The 10,625-nt window shown below is 33.7% G+C and overlaps 1 pseudogene; it reads right to left on the reverse strand.

The window, feature by feature from the left end:
* Positions 1-6,026: 6,026 nt before the first annotated feature.
* Positions 6,027-6,916, reverse strand: LOC124079948 (high mobility group protein B1-like; annotated as a pseudogene).
* Positions 6,917-10,625: the final 3,709 nt, after the last annotated feature.

Raw genomic sequence — 10,625 nt, forward strand, 5'->3', positions numbered from 1 at the left:
TGACATGAGATGTTTATCAGGGGTTAAAACATGCCTACCATTACCATAAGTTTTCCGTTGGACAGTGCACAAATTTCTATAAAATTGTATCTGTTATTCACCTGTATTTGTTTTGTATGTCTACCCAGGACTAAGGTGTTTGGTTCAGTGTCTCATTCAATTGTAGTGAATATTTGCACTTTCTTTGGTTCTGGAAAAAGCTATTAAAACTGAGATGTTGCCTTTTAATACAGAAAGAACTGGTTTTATTTTAATAAATTACTTAAATGTGTGCTTTATTAAACTCAGAAGAATGCATCTCACAAAAGTTTGAATGATGAAAACCTTTATTTCATATCTATTCGATAATAAATTTCCTAATTTATTCTATAGTTTCCCATTTATTCCCTAATGTCTTGGACCCTGTTTTCTCGCAAATAATTGTTTTTAAGAATTTTCCTTTCATTATTTTCTGATCTGGTGGGAATAGAAATTCGTTATCTTTCTTTACATGGTACAAAATCATGTTCAATTCCATGTTGTCATTATTAACTTCTTTCATTGAATTCCTTTGAATCCACTTGTCTGTTCCATTCTGTTTGCTAATCATTTATTTTACAGTGTAAATATTTAACTAAATTTGTACTTGGAACTTCATATGAGCAATATTGACATCAATTCATTGAGAACTAAGATCTTGCAGACTATCAATGCAATATATTAATAATCTGGTACAGTAAGTCATTTCATGCATTGTAAAACATTAAAAATGAAATGACATAGGAAGTCTATAAAATTAGTGACTGCACATATGGCCTCATATATTGTTATCAAAACTTTGTTTAAAACATTTCATAATAAAGAGACAATTTACACATACACACACATACAAGGGTGCATAGGTACATCTACCTATGTGTGCATATATATGCTTGAACATTTGCTTACTTTTAATTATAAAGTTTTTCTAATCAAGTCAGGTTTTTTTTTTCTAATTGCACAGACTCTGTAATTTAAAACTTATTGGATTTATAGTACTGCTTTACTTACCTTAGATTGTTTTTACAATTTTCCTATTCTTGCCATTAATACGTTCCATGAAGTTATGATCTACATTTGATTATAAAAAAATTGCTTGAGAATAATTGAACAAATTCTTGAGTGAGAACTGCATGCATTTTATTATATATTTGCTTAAACATAGATAGTTTAATAAGGGAAAAGTATAAATGTCCCGAACTGGTACTTAACACAGTTAAGAAACTTTTGGGAAAGCCTTATCAGTCTGGCTACAGCGTCTTACGGTTCTTGTTCCTTCCTGGTTTGTCTAAGAAATTGCTTTTGATTTTTAAAATAGTTATGGTGATTTTTTTTCATAGTCTTGTCAATTGCAATTGATGTCAAGTAACATCTCTTTGTAATGGGTTTTCACACATATGTGCTTCTTTTATTAATCTTAAAATACAGGCTTTTAACCCAAGTAGTCTTTTCTCCTCCTTGATTTGTTAGCTCTCCTTTAATCTGAGTGTTCCTTTCTCCATCTACTTTCTCTGACATTATCATGATTGAGTTTATAATTTGTTAGTTGTGGTAAAGAAATAATAAGAATAACTTGCTTAATGAGATCCAAGCCAAAAACAGCTTTTTCCATTATCTAGTATTGTCATCCTATTTTTTTTGCCATGTTTAATAACCATATCTTCATTATAGAACCAGGTTTTTATTGTTTATTCATTCATAATATTACAAAGCCTTATTATTTGACTTATTAATAGTTATTAGATTTGTTATGACCTCACATTGCTGATTTTACTTTATACTCTTTTATAAGTAATCAAGTTTCCATTTCTTTCTGTTAAATTAATTCTTTTATTTTAAGGCAAAAGCAGATTAGAAATTCTAGACAAAATTTCCATATTTATGTTCCATTTTAAAATGAGTTTTATGAGAATATTGTTTGTATACAACAGACTTACCAATATTAAATACATATTAAAGAGTTTTGACAAATATAGACCTGTGACCACTGCCACAATCACCAAACATTTCTATCACCCTGAAATGTCTCTCTTGCTCCTTTAAAGTCAATTTTATGTACCCCTCTCCTCCACTTTGAGCCTTTGGCAACCACTGATCTTTTCTTCACTGTAGTTTTGCCTTTAAAAAAAATTCAAATTAGTGAAATTATATAGCATGTGTTCTTTTGTGTTTATCTTCTTTCACTTAGCATTTTTTAAAAAAATTTCATTCATGTCATTGCATGTGGAAGAAGATTTTTTTTCTTGTTTTTGCTGAATAGTATTGTACTGTATGAAAATATCAGAATTTGTTTATCCATATACAATTTGACAGGCTCTTTCAGTTTTCATGATTATACATATAGTTACTGTAAACATTTGCATGCAGGGGTTTTGTGTAAACATAAGTTTTAATTTCTCTTGGGTAAAGCTCTAGGTATGGAATTGTTGGAACATGTATTTTGAATCTTACAAAAATTATTATACTGTTTTCCACAGTGGATGTATTTGTTTGCATTCCTACCAGGAATATATGAGAGTCTCAGGATTATTACATCCTCACCAACACTTGGTGTTGTTAGTCTTTTTAATTTTAGCCACAGGAGTAGTTAGTGTATATTTTTTTCAACATTTTTGTTCCATGGTAGCTATTCATTTCTGTCCTGATTATGATTACTCTATCTAATGCGTTGCAAGATGTTTTAATATTTTCATGTGTTGTTCTTTATAACCTTACTCTTTGGAAGGCTTTACAAATATTATTATTCCTTAGTTTCTTTTAGTGATTTATAAACTAAGATAGCCAAAATCCAAATATGAACAAATCAGTAGACCAGTCTTGAGTGAGCATGCTAATGATTTTTACCTTCATCTTTTTTGAAAACTAATAAAAAGAAGATTATCTTTAAGACCCTGGGTTTTATTGGAGTTCATAAACTATCTAGAAATTACAAATAAGATTAATATATGGTGAAACAATCGGCAATTTGATATTTTAGCAACCATTTTTTTTCAACAAATTTTTACTACATTCAACAACCAAAGAATCACTATACAACTCAGCCCTGTCATTTTCTGAAATGGCTCTGTTTTTATTCTTCTCATTAGACAGCTTAGAGAAAAGTATACCATTGTCTATTAAAGAAACCACTTTTATTTAATCCAGTATCTACTTACATTTGTCAGAATTGGTGATTCTTAACCTTTTTTTTTTTTTCTTTTAAATAGCACTAACTGTTCTCGTGTCTCTGACTTTGTTCTCTGGATGTTAAAAAGACACATAGTCACTTTGTCAAAGTTCTTTAAAATCCAAAGTAAATGAGAATCATCATCATTTCTGTTACACTATTCTTTTCTGTATAGGAGTGTTTCATTTCAGTGTATGCTGGGGTTCTGATTTTTGTCCGTATGGTTCAGTTACTAGTTCAGAATAAGTACTTAATTAAGTCAGATAGATAGATTGATTGATTTTTAATCAAAGAGTTTATACAGCAACTCTAACTAAATGTGAATGAATGGCATAACCATTAAGCTCTTTCCTCAAAAAAAAACCCCCCAAAACCAAAAAAACCCCTTGCATTTCAAACTGTATTTCAAAATATGCTCATAAGGTGCTTTTAAAACATTGATTAATGTGTATTAATTCTTTTGTGAATGATGTTGTGAATGATGCTGTGTTTGGGGACAAATCAGAGTTCTATACAAACTTCTAAGTTTTGTCAGACTTCATAAGTGAACACATGATATTACAAAGTGAAGGATTCTTCCCATAAAAACTATGAGTTAATCCTACTTCCTGGGAAGTTCACCCTTGGTTAATGAAAGGGTTTCCTGTTGCATGGGAGGCCCTTTTACATGCAGTATTTTCTCATTAAAAAAAAAAGAAATTTTGTGTCTTTGATTTTAAATCTGGCATTATTATTCATAAATAAAAACATTAGAGGAATTTTCAATAATACACTGAATAATGAAGGTAGAGAATTGTGAATATTTTTGGTCATCTTTTTTCAACAATTTGCAAATTAATCTCCTTTCCCCTCTACTTCTAGGTTCAGTTAGTATTATTAGGTTGCTAAATTTTGATTTACCTTAGAAATACCGTCAAAGCTTGAGAGATTAGGATTTTTTTTTGATATTTGGAAGAAAAAAATGAATAATAAAAGAAGCTAATATCAAAAACAACTCAAAATTAGAATTTTACAAAATTTACTATAGTAACACAATTGACTTAGTATCCTCTGGTTCTTGAGACTGAAGATGAAGAAACTAATTTCATAAAGATTTTCTTTTAAAAATGTGGCATGAAAATTCAATGATCCTTTTCGTAATATTCCATATTCTACAAACATCTGGGTTTTTTAAGTGAACTGGTTGGCTTTAATATTTAAACTTTAACATTTAATATTAAACTTTAACATAAAACCTTCTTTAAAGAGGAGACTCATTTATTCCTTCAGATCCTTGTGTATGTTTGTTCAGGGTGACTGCGATTATTTCAAATCCTTGTTCTTAGGTCATGAGTAAGAATATCTAACAAGTGATCAGATGTACACATCTTTACACTGGTTTTCAATTTTTATTTCTAGAAAGCCAGACTGTGTTTTCTAGGAAACGTGAACTATGGATTTCGCTCATGTCAGAATCCCAGAAACCTGGGGTAATTCTGAGTAATTCTTGTTTGCCACCAAGTCTCCAAAGAATTCTTGCATCTTACTCTTCCATAATAGATCTGTTCTTAGTCCAGCCTAAATCCCTCCTGGCAATTTGCATCACAGGAACCCCACATCTGTTATACTGCAGGGTTGAATCCAAGGGATTTAAGCTTTCCCCTTAGGAGATACTGCTCTCATTCATACCACACAGAGGGAGGGCATTCCTGCCTCCCCACTAGCCACTTCTCCACCCCCTTGCCTGGAGAGTTATTCCTAATGGTGTATGATCCAGAAAATGGATTATTTTAATACACTGTGCTTTTAAAATATATTCTTATAAGCCAGAACATTATGGTAGCCTCCATTTTTAAGTCTAAAACTTTCTGTGAAAATTTTAACATGTGTTATCTAATGATTTTTGATAAGATGAATTTTGAGTTTCTTTTTCACATTTACCTCATTTTGAGAAGAGGAAAATCTATGAGAGATCTGTAATACTGCATTCTTCCAATGAATGCAGATATTTGTCACATCTTACTTGTTTTTTTTTCCCCTTCTTCTTAGGCCCATCCTAATTGTTGTACTTATAAAAAGTTTATTGCTTATTTATTGTTTCTGAATTTGGTGTCAGCATTGATTTTAAAATAGCCTTTTTGAATAATTTCATGGTGTGAATTGCTTTCATGGGAACTCTTTAGAAAAATGCATGAAAAAGTCTCACTTAAGATACTATGGATATGTAAAATATCTTGATATAACCTTAAAAGGAAAAAGATATGTGAACTGTATAATGAATGACAAAAGTTTGCTGTCACTTGAGTCTGCTCTATCAAATAAATACTAAATATATTAAAAGAAGTCTTCTTCATGTTACTGAAAGCTCAGTTCTTGTCCCCAGTGCCAGTCCAATAATAAGAACATGGTTTTGAGGAAAAGGAAAAGGAAGTTTTATTGCTTTCCAAGCAAAGGAAAAGCACGGGGGGGGGGGGGGGGGGGGCAGATACAGACAGGGGACTTTTAAAGAGATGATTCAAAGACTACATTCCACATGTTCTCTGTCCAGAGTTATAAGTCACATGTTAATTTGGGAGATAGTCATTTCTGAGATCTTCTGGTCCATCCCCAAGGTCTGAATTACTTTTTTTTTAACTAATAAAAAAAATTGTATTTACTTAGAAGCATTCAGAATGTCAACAAAACAGCTGCAACTTCTTTTTTTTTTCAATTACAGATTGGTATTCAGTTAACAGAACAACAATTATTTCGTATAAGCTGCATCAGAGACAACTGAAGATGAAAAACTACCGTGCCCATATACAACTAATTTGTGCTATGCACCAACAAGAACCTGCTTTATTACAACTCCACACTGTACCAGGCAAGGTTAGTGGCTATTGACAATACCACCAGGACAGGGCTATCTAAAGACACATTCTGTAGTGTGTTAACTATAGAAAAAAAGACACTACAGTTTAAAAATAAATCTTTCACAGCCTTACATTTCAATTTTTTTCTTTAAAAGGAGTGAGTTGTGTACAGGAGGGTTAAATGCTTTATAGACAAGGAAAAAAAAAACTGTGCCAGAACCAACTTATTCATCATCATCATCTTCTTCATCATCATCTTCTTCATCTTCCTCCTCACCATCATCCTCTTCCTCATCCTCTTCATCTTCTTCATCTTCCTCATCTTCCTTCTTTTTTCTTCCTTTTTTCAGCCTTGACAACTCCCTTGTTTGCTGCATCAGGTTTTCCTTTAGCTCGGAAGGCAGCAATATCCTTTTCGTATTTTTCCTTCAGCCTAGCAGCTTTCTTTTCCTAAGGCTGCTTGTCATCCACAGCAGTGCGATTCCACATCTCTGTTTCTTTGCAACATCACCAGTGGATAGGCCAGGATGTTCTCCCTTGATTCTGGGGCGATACTCAGAACAGAACAAGAAGAAGGCCGACGGAGGCCTCTTGGGTGCATTGGGATCCTGAACTTCTTTTTTGTTTCCCCTTTAGGAGGGATATAGGTTTTCATTTCTCTTTCATAATGGGCCTTGTCCACCTTTGCCCTGTCTTCAAATTTTCCTTTCTCTTTAGCAGACATGGTCTTCCACCTCTCTGAGCACTTCTTAGAAAACTCTGAGAAGTTGACAGAAACATCTGGGTGCTTCTTCTTGTGCTCCTCCCGGCAAGTTTGCCCAAAGAATGCATATGATGACATTTTACCTCTTGGCCTCTTAGGATCTCCTTTGCCCATGTTTAGTTATTCTTCCTCAGCAAGGCACAGGGTCACCAGTGCCCATCCGTCTCTCACTTGCCCCAGTGCTGTCTCTATGGAGCTCAATGTACTGCAATCAGGTCTGGATTACTTTGATTCCTATGCTGGGTGTACTCAAGGACAGATAACTCTGCCTAAAATGGGGATAAAGATAATTCAGTTTCTCCTGAGATTAGGGAGGGGAAGAGTGTAAGGAGGAAAAGGAGAGAGGAAGAGAAAGAAACATGTTCATTTAAAAAATAAGTTGCAGTGGCAGAGCAGCAGGACTACATACAAAGCATAATGTGGATCACTGTTACATTTCCCCACTGTTGATTTCTATATTTTATTTCTATGGAAAAATGGGTGAAAACATCTCCAAGCTGCTTCCTGCTGAAAGAAGGTAAAGTTGGGGAAAGTGACCCAAAGTCCTTCTTCTCTATCAGATGGGTCATGGACAGTTAAGGGTATTCAGCATCAGGACAGTCCAGAGGTCCACAGTGGCAGATGGCAGGTCACTGGACAAGGCATACATAGGGCGGGGATCATGCTAAGACAAAAATAAGACAGCAAAAGTGTTACTTTAAAAAAAAATGAATAATGACTACAGAAACAATTAGTATCTTAGCCAGTCTCTGAAAACAATGAAGACAGTAACTTATAATCACACCAGTAAAAAACATATCAAGTTTATGTAGGAAGTGCTACTGAAAGCTTGGTCCTTGTCCCAAATACCAATTCAATAATAAGGATATGGTTTTGAGAATAAGGTTTATTGCTTTGCTAGCAAAGGAAAAGCACAGGGGACTCCTGTTCCAGAGGCTGTGATTCTCCCCATCTTTAAGAACAGGGACTTTTAAAGAGGTGATTCAAAGGCTACATTCCACATGTCCTCTGTTAGTGTTGTAATTCACTTTTAATTTGGGAGATAGTCATTTCTGAGATCTTCTGGCACTATCCCCAAAATGTGGATTATTTTATTCCTATGGTGGGCATTCAAGGACAGACAACTCTGCCTAAAATGAGGAAGAAAGGTAATCCTATTTCTTCTGAGATTGGGCGGGGGTGCTGGGGGAGGAAGAGAAAACAAATATATCCATTTTAAAAATAAGTAGCAGTGGCAAAGCAGCAAGGACTGTCAAAGCATATAGTGGACCACTGTTACAGGAGGTTAGAAAGATTTGTAGGTCTATGAGATCAGGCTCAGTTTGGCTCAGGGCAAACCTCTGACTCTAGAATCCTTTGTGTTCATTAGTATTAGGCACTCCCACACAAGAACTCTTCCTTTATAGCCTATAGCTTTACTTGCTTTTGGTAAAGCTGACACAAGTGTACAACTTAAGTTACATTTAAAAAAGAAAGATAATTTTAAAAACAACAACAACAACAAAATTTTCTTTCCTTTTTAAATGTCTTAAATGTCCATGTAGGAGTGTGCTGAGGCTATACTATCCTGTCAGGTGTTTAAGACCAAGTAGGTCAAAACTGACCTTGTTTGTATCTACCATTAAGAATCAGCTAAAATTCCTCAGAGATCACTCTTGGGGATGTGTGTGAAGCCTCTTGGTTCCTATAGATTTTCTCTACCAGTGGTGCCATCTGCTAGGATGGATCACCATCTTGATGACCATACATGGCTTCTCTTGGAAGCATCAGGGACATTTCCCTTTCCAAGGAACTGCCTCTTTGCAGAATGGGCACTGGTTGGCTTCCTGTTCTCTAGGGTCCTCTCAATCTCCCTGATTGGCAAATCAGGTAACTCACCAGAGTTGTAGGGCCCAGAGAGGTATCATATCATTCTCTGGGTCCTGGCTGAACATAGAGAGCAAGGGTCAAAATGTTGGCTGCTTTTTCCTTGGCTCTTTTACTGCCTTGACTTTGATCTCCAAGTTTTTGATTTTACATATCCATCAGGCCAGTTCCACTGGTTTTGAAATAATGGACTATAACTTCATAATTTTACAATTATCCCTTTCTTTTAGTTGGAATCAGTATTAATACTGCAAGTCAGCATTCTATCCTATCTGTCCTATAGGTAGTCACTTATTATATCAAACTACTTTAGGTTGTTCTGTCAACAGTAGTATTTCTGCAAAACATGAACAGGCAACAGTTATAAAGTTTTAAAAGAAAAACAAAAAAATGAACACTATTGTATTTTTGATGTCTACATTTTTTGATGCCTCTACAAAGACCCATATATTTATCAACTTAATTACATACAAGTTTTACTTTTGAAAGACTCTATTTATAAACCTAAAAACCTTTTACAATTCACCCAAACCTTTGCTTAAGTTTTCTATTATATCCCCTGTTCACTTTGAGATCACAGTGAACAAAAAAACAATCTATCTTTTGAATGTAACTTTAAATAAACTTAATTCTAGCCTACTTTGGAGCCATCCTAATATGGTAAAGTGATCTCCTAAGCTTTACATTTAACTAATTTTAACTTAAAGTAAAATTTAGAATCCATAGTATAAGGTAACACTTATCACAGGTCTGCATGTGTTAACAGTACTAGCAAAAATCAAAAGATAGCCTTAAGTCTCTTATACATTTGGGAAACAATGTTTATGACCAGAAATAGACTTAGTAGAGCAAACAGATAAGACAGGTCTTCAAATGCCAGTTTGAGCCTTCTATGTCAGATGCAATGTACCTTGCCAGCAAACCTAGATAAACTTTCATTTTATGAACTTTTAAATAACACTTAAACAAAGCTCAGACAGATATAGTTCTCAGCTGTATACACATTATCTAATCACATATATTTAGGGTGTCAATTATATTGTTGAATCCTTAAATAAGAGTTGTTTATTTAATAAGGTATGAAGTAATGATTTAGAAGTCTTTAAAACAGGTACAAAACCTAATCCATGTAAGATTTAGTTTCTCTAAGTAATAAAACCTAACATACAAAAAAATTATCTTGATAGATAAGAGCTAATTAATGTTTCAGACTTTGCTTCATATCAGTACATTAAAATTCAAAAAACTTTAACTGATGGTGCTAATTATAGCCACTTTAATCACATACACAAACTTTTTGAGACATACCTTCTTCAAACCTTCTGCAACTTACTCAGACATTCACAACTTGTTGCACCTTCAACTTAGTTTCTGACTGTTCAGACTCCTTATCATGCAACTGCATAAATGCCTGTACATACAGAATCTCTTCCATAAACTTTATCTCCTCCTTTTTTGTGGTCCTCTTTTTCATTTTGGACTTCAGCACAAGAATATTACTTTACCGGAAAAAATACTTTCTCATCTATAAACATTTCTTTTATCTTTTAATCTTTCATACAAAAATATATTTCCATACTTATAACTTTCTTTTATCTTTCTTAAATTCATATTCTGAAACAGTCCTTATGAATGTTATTTGTGCATTTAATTTACACAACAAATTTTATCCCAGGAGAGGGATCAGACAATTTGGAATTACAAAAATTGTGTCTTAATTTTTTTTCTCCCAGATTGTATTCAAGGGTTTGGAGCACATGATATTTTTGAGCCTGATCTGTCTCCCTTAACATTATCACAATGCCATCAACTTTAAGAGAGTTCCCACTGTCAATTGTACCCAGAGCTTCCTTTGGGGCCTTTTTTGTGCACTAGATGTGTGTGTGTGTGTGTGTGTGTGTGTAACAAATATACATCTATTTATTTCTTTATTTATTTTTGGTACCAGGTATTGAACCAGAGGTATTTAATGACTGAGCCA

Source organism: Marmota monax, unplaced genomic scaffold, assembly GCF_021218885.2.
Source record: "Marmota monax isolate L192 unplaced genomic scaffold, Marmota_monax_Labrador192_F-V1.1 WCK01_AAM20220418_F8-fsc00015, whole genome shotgun sequence".
Classification (NCBI taxonomy): Eukaryota; Metazoa; Chordata; class Mammalia; order Rodentia; family Sciuridae; genus Marmota; species Marmota monax.